The sequence below is a fragment of the Rhinatrema bivittatum genome, chromosome 16 (genome assembly GCF_901001135.1).
Source record: "Rhinatrema bivittatum chromosome 16, aRhiBiv1.1, whole genome shotgun sequence".
NCBI lineage: Eukaryota > Metazoa > Chordata > Amphibia > Gymnophiona > Rhinatrematidae > Rhinatrema > Rhinatrema bivittatum.
Window position 1 is genome coordinate 23733453 of NC_042630.1, and position 15357 is coordinate 23748809.

Here is a 15357-nt window from a genome sequence, read left to right on the forward strand (position 1 = left end):
TGCATAGTGCTACCCGCTCCTCCATCTCCAGCGCTTCTCCCCGTACCCACTCCTTTGATGGTCATCTGTGTGAGCCACAGATGAATGTCCTGACTCCCCCAGGACATAAATTTGTTACCCGCCTTCTTATCCCGAAACTTTTCGTCATAGTTGAGCCAAGTCCAACCGTCATAATCCTTAAAGGCACCCGGGATGCTGTCCGCATAGGACAGCAACGCTCCATACTGGGTCGGATCAAAATGCCCCACTACACTCGCGAGCCGTAAGAAACCCTTAGTCCAATTGATGATATTTTTTGAAATTTTTGGCCCTGACCTGTCCTTTTTGTCCTTTTTCTTACCTTTCTTTTTGTCCTTTCTTCCCCCCCTTCTTCCTTCCAGTAACCTGAAAATATCAACAAATCTGCGTTTCCGGATTCGCTTAACCAGTCTCTTGGGCACCCTTTCCCACAATTCAGTCAATGATGCTAGGGCTGGATGTCCCATGTCCTGCTGTAGCCCTTCCGCTAACACTGTCCTCTATAATGGCGCTAACTCTGCTGAACTGGATGCTTTCGTAGAAGAACTGGAAGAAGTAGATAACTTGGATCTCTTATGCTTCTTAACCACCCCTTGTGTGCTTATTGTGTCACTTCTATTTGCTTTAGCTGCTCCTGCTCCGGACTCCTTCCCCTCCGCATCCGTGCTTCTTGCTGCTTCCTGCCTTCGGCTGTTCACTGGGCCCTCCGTCCCCGATCGCCAATCTTGGTCCCGCCCTGCTTCCTGCTGCGATGTTCCCGGCAACTTCTCTTCCTCTAGAGCTGGAAAAGTCTCAACCACCCTATCCACCTCTTTCACCCCTGCCTTACCCCTTGGTCCTTGCCATCGACCTGCTGGACTAGGTCCCAGGAAACCCTGCTCGCTATTTTGTGCACCTATGAATATGCCCTGCCCTTCCCTTACCCTCCTTTCAACTGACTTGTCTTCCTCCTCCTGATTTACACCAAATTTTAACGGCCAGCCACCCATGTCCCCCCTACCACCAAGCTCCTTACCACTCCTGGGTTGTGGACTTATCCCAAATCGTGAGTCCATGTATTGACACATTATGTCTGCAATCATCTCCGCTCTAGGACCTCCCTTTCCCCCTGTCTGACTTGTAACAGGAACCTGATCTCTATTACTAGGCTGCACTGTTCTCCCAAAACCATGCCCCCCTGATGTCATCATCACCCTTGTCTGGGACTGTCCCCAAACTCCTTCTCTTAAAAACAGCCCGGTGGTGAGTGCTGGTCCCTGCACGGCTCTGCTGTGTCTGATCTACATTTGAAAGCTGAAACTTCCTGCTGCTAATCCTTCCAGCACCAGTGCTGTGCAGCTGAAGCCTAGGACTGACAGCACTCGTGGCACCGTACCTCCCTCTGCCCATCTCGACTCTACCCCGCCCCTTGGGTGCTTACTTCCTGCCTTGTCCCGCCCCTCCTGCAATTTTAGTCAACCGAGCCCGTCGCTGTGCACCGCGGGGGGGCCTAACACCAGACGCAATCACATCTGCTCTCGAGAGACAGGAATCCGAAGGGGAGAAAATGTGAGGTGGGTGAATGGCACGCGAGCCACGGCAAGGAAGTGAGGGACCTGCGGGTGGGGGGTGAAATTTCGCCACTTGATATATTAAGTGATATCTCTGCCTCTCAACCGGGAGCAGCAGCAGAGGGGGGAGGGGGGAGGGGAGAAGCAGGGAGGGGCTGCCCGAGGCAAAAGCAGGGGATCAGCAGACTCTGGTCCACTCTCCCCAGAATCAGAAGAGCAAGTCTCACCAAGGCCTAAAGGGGGTGAAGGCTGGGGGGCCACCGTGGAAAAACAGGGAAGAAAGGAGGAAGAGGAGGAGCCACTTGCCACCGGAGGCCGAAACGGGGAGGAGACATCCACACACTCCACCGCGGTTCCTTCACTCGGCGCGGCTGGGCCCCTCCTCGCAGCCTGGATGTCACCTGCAGTGCGGGCTCTGGCACGCTTCATTGCAGGAAAAAGCCCTCACAACGCTGAGAAAAACCCCGAAAATCGGACATGAAAAAACAAAAGCCAGAAATTAACAACGGATCAAATGCAGTACAAAACCTGCTGCTTGCTTCACTGCTAATCGCTGACTGAAACCAGCTCCCCGCACCAAAACTCCTTGCAACCTGAGCAGCCAATGAGGATGCAGCAATTCAAATTGTTGCCATCCTCATCGGTTGCTTGCCCCCCCCCCCCTTTACCCACCTGACTTGCTCATGCCCCTAGCCCTGCGATATCTACGGCAACCCGAGTCAAGCTCGGGCTGCCTTCATTTACCACGGCCGGGCAGGCATGAAGCCTACCCACCCTCACAAATCTAGAGAAAGGGTTCCCAACCTTCTGTACTCTGGCTTGTGCCTTCGCCTCTACTTTAGGCCCCGCCCTCTCCTGAGCACGCCAGCCTACCCCAGTTCCCTGGTCATTGGGAAGCTTCTGGACACGCCCCCGACCCTCCTCTTGTCTTTGGCCCGGTGGAGTCCAAGAGCGGTCGAACAACCACTTTTCCTGCCAGCCGCACCCCCTTTCTGGAGCATGACCCGTTGCTACAGCCCGGCCTTGGATGTGCCACGCCTCTTTCCTTCAGCGGGCTGACTTAATGGCGTTGCTGTCATCCAGGGCGCTGGTGGCGGCGGGCGGGGCTGGTGGAGGTAAGAGTAAACGGCCATCGGTGCTTTTGCAATCGTGCCACTATTGTCTACCCCCAGCGGCTCCTGCCCCATGCGGTCAGGAGATCCTGGAAGATGGGGATGGGGGAGACACGGAGGAAAGGAAAGAAGATGGGGATGGGGGGAGGATGAGGGCAAAAGAAGGAGAGTGGGAGGAAAGAAACCTGAGGGGAGAGGCGGAGGATGTGAGAAGAGACTGTGGGGGAGGAAGGAGGATGTGAAGGAGGAAGGATAGACCTGGGAGACTGAAGGGAGGGAGAGTAGACCTGGAGGATAAGGAGGATGTCAAGGGAAGGGAGAATAGACCTAGCGGTAGGGAGACCTGGAGGGGAAGAAGGAAGATGCAAGAGAGAAGAGACCTGTGGGGAGGATGTGAGAGAGAAGGGAGTTGGAGGAGGATGAAAAGAGAGACCCTGGCGGAGGGGAGGAGGATATGAGGAATGCTGGGCTGGGGAGGTCTAAGGGGAGTTAAAGCTGATTTGGAGCTGGTGAAAGGGTCTCTGAGGGTTCTGGCAAGGTTTGGCTGAATCAAACACTGCACCGAGGGTTCCGTGAGCCTCCATTAATTTCCTATATCCGTGGATCGAACATCAGGGATCATGTAGAAAGAGCAGCACTTCCTGATGATTCCGTTCATCCTTTGATACTTTGCATTCTGGACACACACCAAGGTTTGGCTTGTGACATCTGGCCTGTTGACTCTGATTGTAGTTATTGTGCCTGGTACTTGAGTAGGGGGCAGGAGCGTGTTAAAATGTTTAATCTCTATCCTGTGTGAGATCTGAAGCACAGATGCAGCCATGCTGTAGGTTCCACTATGAACAATGTCTTCTAATTCAGACATGCGCTAGGTTTTTAGCCTTCATTTTGCAGTACTCTGGCTTGGTTTAAGGGCGTGTTTACATGATGGTGATGCTGTTAGTGCTGATACTGTTGCTCTGAAGGATAGAAATAAAACGGCTGGTACCATAGTTCCTGGTGCATGTCTCTCATAATGTTCTAGTGCTCCATCTTAGAGTTAGTAATAACCTCCCTCTCTCCCCATCCCCAGCTCTCATCAGGGATGTTCCTCTCACAAGATTCATCAGGAGTTCCCTCCCTGTGATTTACCTCATATCGTATTTTCCCCTTTCTCTGCTTTTTCACCCACACCCCTTTTCCTTATTCCCAGAAGTTCTAAAATGTTATTCACTATGAGGTTAGGTTTGGATTTGGCAAGTAAACTCCCTCTCTGGAATTTCAGCATCCTGCACTTTAAAATGTCTGGGGCCAATGTTCTTTCCAAATAGTTTACAGAAAATCACAAACAGAAAAGACAGGGAGGCAGTATTTAACATGGATCAGTTTCTGTTTTGGAATCTTGTGCACTGTGCAGATGTAAGAACAGGGCTGCTGGGTCAGACATCCTAAAGGTGGCTCTATGTATGCTTTCAAAGTATTCAACTGGTATATTTATTTATTTATTTATTTAATATCTCAAGATAAAATATCTTATCGTAACCAACGATATAGGCGCATAAAGTTACATGAAACAGGGTGATGAACTTAGGACAACTGTAGAAAATATAACAAGCCGAGTTAAATAGTAACAAGGAGAACGAATTAGTGGGAAAACATCTTAACAAACAACCAAAGGTGGGGTTTTTTTTATCACTTAGTGAGTGGTCAAACGAACAACAGTTTTAAGAGGTAGTGCTGACTGTGCAAGGCAAAGGCTCTAGGGTTGAGGCTAGAGGAAGGAGGTGGAAGTCTAAGAGTGGGGAGAGGGAATAGTGGGTAGGATTCTAGCGGGGAGGTTGTAATATTATTGGTTAGGGCGTAGGAGAGCAGTCTGAGCTTGAAATTGTAGGTGAAACAGAGTATTTTAGTTGGCGGTATTTTAGTTCGAGGCTATGACATAATGTTTAGGTACAATATATGAAAAGATAATTATGACCAATCCTAATTTGTTGAGTTTGAGGAATGGTCAATCAGGGAAGGCTTGTTTGAACAGCCAGGTTTTCAGTTTCTTTCTGAAGGCGACTGGGCATTGTTCATGGCGAAGCTCTGGTGGTAATGAGTTCCATTGAGAGGGTCCGGCAATGGACAAGGCACGTTTCTGAATGGCGGGGTGAAGTGAAGCTTTGGTGGGGGGTGCGTGAAGAGATCCTTTGTATGCCGTTCTGATTGGTCTAGTAGATGCGTGAAGGTTGAGTGGAATTGTCAGTTGGAGTGTGGATTGAAGGTAGATGGTTTTATGGATAATGGTCAGAGTCTTAAATAGTATTCTAAAGTTGATAGGGAGCCAGTGTAAATTTTTGAGTATAGGTGTTATATGGTCTCTTCTCCTTGAATTAGTTAGGATTCTAGCTGCAGCATTTTGGAGCATCTGTAATGGTTTTGTTGTGGAGGCAGGAAGGCCGAGGAGTAAAGCGTTGCAATAATCAATTTTTGAAAACAGTATAGCCTGAAGAACTGATCGGTAATCATGGAGGTGTAGGAGGGGTCTGAGCCGTTTTAAGACATGTAGCTTGTAGAAGCATTCTTTAGTGGTATTGTTTATGAACTTTTTGAAGTTCATGTGGGTGTCTAGAATGGCTCCAAGGTCTCTCACATGGTTTACTGCTGGTGAGATGGGGTTGTTGACTCGAGGGTTGGAGTCATTGGGAGAGATTACGAGGTTCTCTGTTTTTGAAGTGTTGAGGACAAGGTTGAGACTGGAGAGGAAAAGATTGATGGAATGAAGGCAGCTGTTCCAGAAATTTAAGGTTTTGGAGATAAGATCTGTATGTCGTCTGCGTAAATGAAGTGTGTCAGGTTGAGACTTTCAAGGAGCTGGCATAGGGGTAGCAGATAAATGTTAAACAATGTAGGGGAGAGTGACGAACCTGAGGTACTCCGTGAGTGGAAGTTACTGGGTGTGATTCATTATTATTTGTTTATATCTAATTATATCAAATAATTATATCAAATAATATTATTATTTGATATAATTATTATTATATTATTATTATTATTATATCAAATAATATTATTATTTGTTTATATCTAATCTACATGAGGCATTGTGTAAACCTGATTGACGTGCATGTATGATAAAATTGCACAGGTATTTTAAAAGAAACAAGAATTTAGACATAAGATTATTTGTGCTGTGTTCAGGACAGTACAGACTGAAAGAAATACAGTAAAGCAGCATTACTGCCAAAAGTTTTCATAACACATTCAGCAGATAGAACAGTAAGGTCTCCCTTTTTCCTTATTGTGCATCTGAGTAAGCTGGTGGTACAGCTGTTCTGACCTTCATCAGAGACCCATGCTGATTTATTTATTTAAAATCATTTGTGACCTGTACCCTCCCAAGTTCAGGGTGGGGAACATAAAAACATACATATTTAAAAATACATAAAAACACATTCACCAAAGACTCAAATGAACTTAAAAAGACAAGGTCTATGAGACACTCTAACAGGAGAAACCAAAGAGCCATAAGAATAAGAATCTCTAATATAAAGCATCTTCTAAAGCAATGGCTCCTAACTTAGGGTCTATGAGATATCCTAGGGGGTCTTCCAGAAGGGATGTCAGGTTAGATAGGGAGAAAATGAATGGGCTGCTACTACTTGTGATTAGCTGAACCGCTGCCGTAGGCCAGGAGAGTGAGAGTGGGGCCGCTTTGCTGCAGACTGGGAGGAGGAGGAGGGACAGAGGGCCATTGACACCCATGAGAAGCCTCAAACCTCATCGTGCATGTTTAGCAGAGGTGGAGAAGAGAGGGACTGATTGTAAACCTCACTACTGTATTTTGTGAGGATGTGGGGGAAAAGAGGGGCCAATTCTGGTTGTTGGAGTCTTTTTCAGTCTCTGCCTCTGCTTAATGATGAAAGCAGAGGGAAGCTGGGTTATCACCCCGGTGACAAACATTTCCCACTACTGCCACTGGCTTGACAGAGAGGAGAAGAGAGCTGCACTAAAAAAAAAAAGTGACTAGAATGGCTCAAAGGAAGAAAGGGGGAAATAGTACTGGGGCAGACAGCACGAGGGGAAAAGACAGGGAAAAAGGAATGAGGCAGGAATGAAGAGATGGAGGATAAGGAAGGGGACACAAATCTATGATTGACCTGGGTAAGGGGCGTGAGAGTGGATGGCAGTCTATCAGGGTGAGAAGGAGAGGACCCCCCAAGAACAGAACAGAAATAGAGAGGGAGGGATAGAGGGCCATGGAAGATAACCTCCAAGGATCAAGGAGGAGGGAGGACGAGACAACAGCCAGGTTTGGATGTGACATTAAACACAAAAGTTATTTAGGGGGCCACACAGACAGACATGGAGCCTTCTTCCCTTTGAAAAGCAGGCTAGTGGTTTTCTTTTTCTAAAATCTAAATTATTTTGTGACTTATCATTTTGTGTGTGTTTGTAAGAATCATTAAAGAAAAGAAAGTAGAAAAGAAAAGCTAGCTAACAGAGGGCCAGTTTTCAGGGAGGGTGAGTTTCAAAACTTATGTGGGTAAACACCTGTTTATCCATGTAACAAGGCCTTTTAAAAATTGCTATTCCCTGCCGCACTGGATAAAAGTACCTCTGCTGTGAACAGCATGCATACTTTTACCTGCAGGGGAGGGGAACAAGCAGGGCTAGGTTGAAGAGAGGGGACAGTACATGCTGGGATTTAATTCTGAAATCCTCGGGCACATTTTCACCCATATAAGTTACTCCTTCAAAGCAGATGAAAAGTACTCAGGAATAAAACTACTGACTTTCCCCAGCCAGCCTGAGTTTTTAAAAGGAAACTCCAGGGGTAGTTTCCCTTTGAAAATTAGATTGCACGCCTGCAAGTACTGGTGTTGATTTGCTGCCCGGCCATACCAAGTTGTCAACCTGGAACTTTGTTGAACTTGCTTCCTTTTCCCCATTGCAGCAAGACTGGAAGATGGAATGGCCTCAACCTTCAATTATAAAGGCAATTTTTAAGTAGCTTTGCAAATTTCCCTCCCTACGTGTTTAGTTTAAATTAAAATGTTATACATCATGAATGATTCTGGAGTGCACATCATTATTTCTTTTGTTATGGCATGCAAAAATTCAAGAGAAGCATGTGGAGATCTGTGAAACGTTTTGAAACTGAACGGGGATCCTTGAAAGTTTGGGAACCCCTGTTCTAAAGGATTCTCTAGATCAGGAGTTCTTGAAAGACCTTTGTAAATCAGGTCTTTATATCTTTTTTAAATTGTTTGGGGTCGTCATTTGGTAATCATGTCATACTGTTTGTGTTTGTGCCTGTAAGAGAGAGAGAGAGATTGGGAGCCTGCTTGTGAGTGTGCCTGTGTGTGTGCGGGAGAGAGAGAGATTGGGAGCCTGTGTGTGCACGGGAGAGAGAGAGATTGGGAGCCTGCTTGTGAGTGCGCCTGTGTGTGTGCGGGAGAGAGAGAGAGATTGGGAGCCTGCTTGTGAGTGTGCCTGTGTGTGTGTGTGTGTGTGTGGGAGAGAGAGAGATTGGGAGCCTGCTTGTGAGTGTGCCTGTGTGTGTGCGGAAGAGAGAGAGATTGGGAGCCTGTGTGTGCGCGGGAGAGAGAGAGATTGGGAGCCTGCTTGTGTGTGCGCCTGTGTGTGTGTGTGTGTGTGTGTGTGGGAGAGAGAGAGATTGGGAGCCTGCTTGTGAGTGTGCCTGTGTGTGTGTGTGTGTGTGTGGGAGAGAGAGAGATTGGGAGCCTGCTTGTGAGTGTGCCTCTGTGTGTGTGGGAGAGAGAGAGAATGGGAGCCTGCTTGTGAGTGTGCCTCTGTGTGTGCAGGAGAGAGAGAGATTGGGAGCCTGTGTGTGTGCGAGAGAGAGAGAGATTGGGAGCCTGCTTGTGTGTGTGTCTGTGTGTGTGCGGGAGAGAGAGAGATTGGGAGCCTGCTTGTTTGTGTGTCTGTGTGTGTGTGTGGGAGAGAGAGAGATTGGGAGCCTGTGTGTGTGCTGGAGAGAGAGAGATTGGGAGCCTGCTTGTGTGTGTGTCTGTGTGTGTGTGTGTGGGAGAGAGAGAGATTGGGAGCCTGCTTGTGTGTGTGTCTGTGTGTGTGTGTGGGAGAGAGAGAGATTGGGAGCCTGCTTGTGAGTGTGCCTGTGTGTATCTGGGAGAGAGAGAGATTGGGAGCCTGTGTGTGTGCGAGAGAGAGAGAGATTGGGAGCCTGCTTGTGTGTGTGTCTGTGTGTGTGCGGGAGAGAGAGAGATTGGGAGCCTGCTTGTGTGTGTGCCTGTGTGTGGGAGAGAGAGAGATTGGGAGCCTGTGTGTGTGCGAGAGAGAGAGAGATTGGGAGCCTGCTTGTGTGTGTGTCTGTGTGTGCGGGAGAGAGAGAGATTGGGAGCCTGCTTGTGTGTGTGTCTGTGTGTGTGTGTGTGGGAGAGAGAGAGAGAGATTGGGAGCCTGTGTGTGTGCTGGAGAGAGAGAGATTGGGAGCCTGCTTGTTTGTGTGTGTGTGTGGGGAGTGAGAGAGATTGGGAGCCTGTGTGTGTGCTGGAGAGAGAGAGATTGGGTGCCTGCTTGTGTGTGTGTCTATGTGTGTGTGTGGGAGAGAGAGAGATTGGGAGCCTGTGTGTGTGCTGGGGAGAGAGAGATTGGGAGCCTGCCTGTGTGTGTGCTAGAGAGAGAGAGATTGGGAGCCTGCTTGTGTGTGCGGGAGAGAGAGAGATTGGGAGCCTGCTTGTGTGTGTGTCTGTGTGTGTGTGGGAGAGAGAGAGATTGGGAGCCTGCTTGTGTGTGTGTCTCTGTGTGTGTGTGGGAGAGAGAGAGATTGGGAGCCTGCTTGTGAGTGTGCCTGTGTGTATGTGAGAGAGAGAGAGATTGGGAGCCTGTGTGTGTGCGAGAGAGAGAGAGAGATTGGGAGCCTGCTTGTGTGTGTTTCTGTGTGTGTGGGAGAGAGAGAGATTGGGAGCCTGTGTGTGTGATGGAGAGGGAGAGATTGGGAGCCTGCTTGCATGTGTGTCTGTGTGTGTGTGGGAGAGAGAGAGATTGGGAGCCTGCTTGTGTGTGTGTCTGTGTGTGTGTGTGGGAGAGAGAGAAATTGGGAGCCTGTTTGTGTGTGTGTCTGTGTGTGTGTGTGTGGGAGAGAGAGAGATTGGGAGCCTGCTTGTGAGTGTGCCTGTGTGTATGTGGGAGAGAGAGAGATTGGGAGCCTGTGTGTGTGCGAGAGAGAGAGAGATTGGGAGACTGCTTGTGTGTGTGTGTGCGGGAGAGAGAGAGATTGGGAGCCTGCTTGTGTGTGTGTCTGTGTGTGTGTGTGTGTGTGCGGGAGAGAGAGAGATTGGGAGCCTGCTTGTGTGTGTGTGTGTGTGTGTGTGGGAGAGAGAGAGATTGGGAGCCTGCTTGTGTGTGTGTCTGTGTGTGTGTGTGTGTGTGTGGGAGAGAGAGAGATTGGGAGCCTGTGTGTGTGCTGGAGAGAGAGAGATTGGGAGCCTGCTTGTGTGTGCGCCTGTGTGTGTGCTGGAGAGAGAGATTGGGAGCCTGCTTGTGTGTGCGGGAGAGAGAGAGATTGGGAGCCTGCTTGTGTGTGTGTGTGTGGGAGAGAGAGAGATTGGGAGCCTGCTTGTGTGTGTGTGTATGTGGGAGTGAGAGAGAATGGGAGCCTGCTTGTGTGTGCGAGAGAGAGAGAGAGATTGGGAGCCTGTGTGTGTGCGGGAGAGAGAGAGATTGGGAGCCTGCTTGTGTGTGTGTGTGTGTGTGTGCGGGAGAGAGAGAGATTGGGAGCCTGCTTGTGTGTGTGTGGGAGAGAGAGAGATTGGGAGCCTGCTTGTGTGTGTGTCTGTGTGTGTGTGTGTGTGTGTGTGTGTGGGAGAGAGAGAGATTGGGAGCCTGTGTGTGTGCTGGAGAGAGAGAGATTAGGAGCCTGCTTGTGTGTGCGCCTGTGTGTGTGCTGGAGAGAGAGATTGGGAGCCTGCTTGTGTGTGCGGGGAGAGAGAGAGATTGGGAGCCTGCTTGTGTGTGTGTGTATGCGGGAGAGAGAGAGATTGGGAGCCTGCTTGTGTGTGCGAGAGAGAGAGAGAGATTGGGAGCCTGCTTGTGTGTGTGTCTGTGTGTGTGAGAGAGATTAGGAGTCTGTGTGTCTGTAAGAGATTAGGAGTCTGTGTATGTGTGTGTATGCATGTGATGGCCTATGTGTTACATGTAGGCTCTCACAGGCATGCACACACACACACAGGTATCTGTAACGCTCTCTTCCTTGGGCTCCCTTACGCTACAATAAAGCCGTTACAGATGCTGCAAAACGCAACAGCACGATTACTCTCAAATACCCGCAAGGGTGATCACATCACTCCCATCCTTAAAGCTCCCGATCCTCTCCCGCATCCACTACAAAACGCTGACCATTGTACACAAATCCCTCCACGTCTATAATTCAAACTGGCTCGACCTGCCTTTTACCCCATACCAATCATCAAGTCCCATCAGAACAGCCAATAAAGGCGCCCTTATTGTACCCCTCTTAAAACTGCCCGCCTCTCCTCAACACGGGACCGGGCCTTATCAATTGCTGGACCGTCCCTATGGAATACTCTTTCCCCCCCCCCCCCCCCATCCTGCGCCTTGAACCATGCTCCATTAAATTTAAGAAGAAATTAAAAACCTGGTTATTCAAACGTGCCTACCCAGAATAGGACCTTGTTTACTTGCGCCCCCCCGGTCTGCTGTCTCAAGATACTGCACATTAAGCCTCTACCGAGTTACCTCTTATGATATGGTCATCTAACCATGAAGGTCAGTATAGAAAAGTGTTAAATAAATAAATAAATAAATTGTTTTAACTATTCCTTCCATGCTGTTCTCAAGTTATCCCCCTCCTACTTGCACTCCCTTGTTATCATGTAATTTCAATTCTGCTGTTTAATTGTGAACCTACTAATACCGGTATATAAAAGATGTTAAATAAATAAATAAATCTGTGAGGGAGAGAGATCCTATGTGAGAGAGGGGGAGTGTATGTGAGAGAATAAATGTGTTGTGGTGAGAGAGAAAGAAGATACATTTTGTGCAACCTTACCTCCCCAATCTATGACAATTTCATGGTGACGGGAAATCAAAACATCCCAGTTATGGAGAGCAGGAGACTTTTTAATCCCTATTGTGTGTAATTTGATGTTTCTGCAATTTTAAAATATTTTTTATTGTTTTTTGGGGGGAAATAGAACATTTGTAATTATTGGATTTTTTTATTCAACATTCTGAAATATTTTATTGATATTTGGGAAATAGAATGAATTTATGCAAGTTTTTAAAATGTTTTAAAATGAAAATACCGTATTGCACTGAAATGCAGGATGATTTGCAAAAATATTGTTATTTTCACAAATAAATATGCAGAATTTTCAATTTGTGGGTACAGAATTCCCCTAGGAGTAACTGATGCCTGTGTACATAGCATGGATGACTGAAGAGTGAATCTACATTGGACCTCTTCATGGGATGTCACAATGCTTCCTGTAGAGCAGGAATACTGCATGGAGAGCTGAAAAATAGAGCTTCATCAGTCTCATGCAAGCACCACACCAATGCATGGAAAGCAGGAATACAGCAAGGACAGCTGAAGAGTGAATCTTTCAGAGCACCATGTAGGTGTTAGTGACCCACTTAAAGCATGAATACAGCATGGACAGAGCCCTGTATAGGCATCACACTGATATGTGTGAATACAGCACAGACAGCTGAAGAGTTGAACTGCAGGGTGGAGGGATAACTCCTGATCCCCACCCGGAACCAGTGGCTATGGCCATCAGGAAATCAGCTCTGATTTTTTTTTTTCCAAGCAGCATAAATCGAATGCATGAAGACAAAGGAGAGGAAAGAGGATGCAACAGAGGCTAAACATTGTTCAGGTTTCTATGTTCAGCTCTCCTATATTCAACTGCAAAATATGTCCATTTTCGCAGAAAAACCAATGTGGTCATGTGCAGCTGGTGACATTATTCATGTATCTGGTGTTAAATCTGAGGAAAAAGTAAAAGGATTTCCCTCCCTACCCTGCAAATGCTATGCTATCTGTTTTCCTGTGGAACCTTTCGTTTTCCTTTCCAGAAGTCGCAGGAAATTTTAAGTTTGATGTAGATGAGCTCTGTTTCAGAACCATATGAACACACTGAGGAGGGGAGGCATTACTAGCGGCGGGCCTCGGAGATTGGTCCTGGGGACCGGTTCTTTTCAACGTTTTTGTGAGCGACATAATGGCAGGATTGTCGGGAAAGGTTCTGTCTTTTTACCCTGGATATCAAAATCTGTCTCAGGGTGGACAGCCAGGAAGGTGTGGAAAACATGAGGAGGGATCTAGTCAAGCTCGAGGAATGGTCTAGGGTCTGGCAGCTAAGATTTAATGCTAAAAACTGCAGAGTAATGCATTTAGGAGGTAAAAACCCAAGGGAAAGGTGCAATATTGGAGGTGAAATTTTTTCTAAGCAGAAAGGAAGCGCAGGATCTGTGGGTGATTGTATCTGAGGATCTTATTTGTATAATCATCATATTTGTACTGGCGGAAATCATTTGCTGATTGAGGCCCAGTGTGCTCTTTCTAGCTAGTAGTAGTCACGAGTTTTTATTTACTTTGCATATTTTCAGATGCGGTTTTGTCTGTTTATTTTAGTTAATGTTTTATGTATATTTTAATTTTCCTTTATCTAATGCTTATTATTTTATAAGAATTATGTACATTACTTCACTTGTAAACCACATCAAACAAGCCATGGAGAAAGAGTGTTTTTTTAAATAAATACAATGAAGGTGGCCAAAAGGTGGAGAACATGACTGCAAAAGCCAGAAAGAAGCTTGGCTGCTTAGAGAGAGGACTGGTCAGCAGGAAAAGGGAGGAGATTTTGCCCCTGTATAGGTCCCTGGTGAGACCTCACTGGGAATACTGTGCACAGTTCTGGAGGCCGCACCTTCAAAAGGATATAAACAGGATGGAGTCGGGCCAGAGGGAGGCTACTGAAATGGTCAGTGGTCTTCCTTCTAAAGTATATGGTGGCAGACTTAAAGATCTAAACCTATGTGCCCTAGAGGAAGGGAAGATATGATAGAGACATTTAAATATCTCAAAAGTTTCTATGCATAGGAGGCCAGCCTCATTCAGTGGAAAGGAGGCTCTAGTCGAGGGGTCATGCGGTGAGGTTGAAAGGGGGTAGACTCAGGAGTAGTCTTAGGAAATATTTCTTTACAGAGAAGGGTGGTGGATGCATGGAACAGCCTTCCCTGTGGAGGTGGTAGAGATAAAAACAGTATCTGAATTCAAGAACGCATAGAATAAATACAGGGGATCTCTAAGGAAGTGATGGGAATTATAATGCTAAATTAATTGGATGGATAGGTAGACTAGATGGGCCATACAGTCTTTTTCTGCAGTCGTGTTTCTACCGAATTACAGGCTTTCTTGCCTCTTTTTGTGGCCTAGTTTTGCTCCTTTTCTAAATCTGGTCCAAAATGGAAACAGTGGTACTAACGAAAGAGCCAGCTCCTCAGTTCTTAATGATTTTTGATTTGTAGCTGAAATGTTTAAAGGAAATGGAGCTGATATTTCAGGATTTCTTGTAGAAGTCCCTGTAACAAGGTACAGAAGTTGGAGTAACTTCTTAAGAGCTAACAGCGATATTTTCAATTTGTAGTACTGTGCTGAATAATAGCCAGCTCCTCAAACGTTCAGCCGAATTCCTTGATGTAGTTTACAGAGCCATAATGTAATATATACATAAAAGAAAAACATTTATTCCCTGTACGTACTGGATCAGTCCAGACTCCTGGGTTTTGCCTCCGCACCAGCAGATGGAGACAGAGCAAGATTTGACAGGCTCTGCCATAAGTACCAGGGTGCCACTCACAGCCTGTCAGTATTACTCTGTCTCCAGCAGATGGTCTGGGTGCTTGACCCACAGTCTTTACTGATTTAAAAAAAATAAATAAATAAGAGTAGGAGAAAAGGGGTTTCTATAGTTAGTATTTGTGCAGTAGTGATCATCAGACAGTATGGTTCAGTATTGCAAATAGGATAAAGAGAAGTCACGCACTGACCCAAGATTTGAATTTCACAAATATGGACTTTGTCAAAATAGGAATGTACCTGGAGGAAGAACTGGAAGACTGGGAGAAAATGAGTGAGGTAGAACAACAGTGGGTCAAATTAAAGGGAGCTGTTACCAAGGCAACAACTCTATATGTTAAGAAAGTAAAGAAGAGTCAGAGGAAAAAGAAACCGATCTGGTTCTCTAAAGAGGTGGCTGAAAAATTAAGGCAAAAAGAACAGCATTCAGGAAGTATAAAGGAACATAAGGAAGAATATCTGTTAAAATGAGGGAGATGAAAGAAATCAAGAAAGCAAAAGGTCAAGTGGAAGAAAGGATTGCTAAAGAGGTTAAGGAGACAAAACATTTTTCAGATACATCAGAGAAAGAAGGGAGGCCCGAAGTGGTATACTGAAATTGAAAGGAGACAAGGAGCAATGTGTGGAGAGAGATGAAGAAATGGCAGAAATATTAAATATTTCAGTTTAATATTCACTAAAAAGACCTTGGAGAGAAGGACTGTTGCTGGTTGACAAGATCATAGATAGAGATGGGGGTAGATGAAACTCCATTTACAGAAGAGAATGTATGGGAAGAGCTAGGAAAACTGACAGTGGACAAGGTCATGGGGACGGATGAGGTTCATCCCAAGATACTGAAGGA

The 15357-nt window shown here is 46.6% G+C and overlaps 1 protein-coding gene across 3 annotated transcripts in view; it reads left to right on the forward strand.

Annotated features, from left to right (window-relative positions):
• Nucleotides 1-1370: 1370 nt before the first annotated feature.
• Nucleotides 1371-15357, forward strand: part of CAMTA2 (calmodulin binding transcription activator 2) — a 119351-nt gene continuing 105364 nt past the window's right edge. Inside the window, exon 1 of one of the 3 annotated variants that reach the window (XM_029579351.1) lies at nt 1371-1571. The gene's annotated coding sequence lies outside the window, so the exon portion shown is untranslated. The remainder of the gene's footprint in view (nt 1572-15357) is intronic. The other 2 variants (XM_029579350.1, XM_029579349.1) reach the window with 2 other exon arrangements.